Raw genomic sequence first — 1,355 nt, 5'->3', positions numbered from 1 at the left:
TATTTTGAGAGGATAGAAAGAGCTGAGAGTTCTTACCAAATGATAAACGGAGGAAAAAAATAACAACAGCAACACAAGGTAAATTTAAGTCACATCCAAATATAGGAACAGTACTGAAAACAGATGTCAGTTTATATTCATTATATACTATTTCCATTTACTCAGAGGTAATACATTCAGTCACTCTCAACTGTTTCTCTGCTTTCTTATGCTTTAATTAAAGAGCGTCTGCCACTTGTATAGGGAGATTTCTGCACACGTGATTCTTATCCTCACCTCAGAGAATAGGCTTTAATCTCTCTGTTTCCACAATGCTTATTTTTTGTATGTTCCACATACTATACTAAATAGCATAGTGTGTGCATTGTGTTCAATAATTGCTAAATGGCAGTACAAGAAAGACATCTAGTGACCTCCATTGTGACTCCATCCAGTTACAATCTTAATTTTAATCTCTACTTAGAAAGATTGAAACCCTGTCGGTACCCATAAAAGAAAAAATCACAAAATGAAAGCTAGCAGAGTCAAACTAATCAGCTGTATACAGCTTTCTTTTTTTCATAGATCTCATACCTGCTGTACATTAATGAGAAAATGTCATTATATAACAAGGTTGGTGTGAGAAATCGAAAAAGCATCATAGAAAAAGAAAGCATGAAAGGAAAGGAAAGCCCCAGTAGGCTTTCTCTTTTGCTATTCCCACTGAACCTGGTCTTCATGGGTACACAGCAATCCATAGAAATGTTCTATAACATATTTGAGAGCAGACTCCACACAGCTGACACAGCTATAGGAGCCAATTGTTTTTACACCCTACCTTCTGGAAGAAAAGAGGAAAGGAAGCCCTTGTCATACAATTTCTCTCCTGAGAGCTTTTACTTATGTTTCACGAGGGATCTTCCAATTAGTCATTTATCAACACATATTTGCAAAGAATCATTTTCCAGACACTCAATCTCTATTAGGGATGTTGATATAAACAGAAAGATGTTCCCTCTTCTGATCCCCACCAAAGCTTCTCCAAATTCTCCCATATGAGATGAGGAGTTAGTCAAACTAGAGAGTTCTAATCCTCTGCTACACTTCCTGGGCATTTCTGCCCATCCAATCTGTAATCCATAGCCCTAAAAAGGTCTGTACCTCTAGGTAAGGATTAAGAATCAAAGAGAATAAAACAGAATAATATTTGTCAAGTAGTTCTTGATTATATTAGGGGAATAGTTCTATAAAAGTGGAACTATTCAACCAGGTCATTTTCAGGTTTCATAGTGCAAAGTGGTCAGTAAGGAGTTTTTTTCCAAGATTCCTCCAGGGAGTCTACAAAGTCTACAAAAAAAAAAAGATACAAGATAGAA

Source organism: Grammomys surdaster, unplaced genomic scaffold (genome assembly GCF_004785775.1).
Source record: "Grammomys surdaster isolate TR1022 unplaced genomic scaffold, NIH_TR_1.0 227, whole genome shotgun sequence".
Taxonomy (NCBI): domain Eukaryota; kingdom Metazoa; phylum Chordata; class Mammalia; order Rodentia; family Muridae; genus Grammomys; species Grammomys surdaster.
Note: the sequence above shows the minus strand (reverse complement) of the source record.